This window comes from Penaeus monodon, chromosome 30, assembly GCF_015228065.2.
Source record: "Penaeus monodon isolate SGIC_2016 chromosome 30, NSTDA_Pmon_1, whole genome shotgun sequence".
Classification (NCBI taxonomy): Eukaryota; Metazoa; Arthropoda; class Malacostraca; order Decapoda; family Penaeidae; genus Penaeus; species Penaeus monodon.
Window position 1 is genome coordinate 115,353 of NC_051415.1, and position 243 is coordinate 115,595.

The following is a 243-nucleotide window of genomic DNA, read 5'->3' on the forward strand; positions in this document are numbered from 1 at the left end:
AGGAAAGGAGAGAGAAGTAAAGAAGTCTTTCCTTCGAGGTACAGAAAGCAGAAAAAAAAATAAAAAAGAGGGTCAAAGAATGCATTAAAGCACAAAAAAGCGAGCGGAGCGAGGAATGCACGAATTATTAAGCAGCGCCGCGGACGAGTACAGTGAAACGGGCCTGGGACACGGAACGGACCGCGACGGACCACGTCCCTTAAATATTAAGAGAGAGTGACTCCCGGGCTTGAACACGACGCA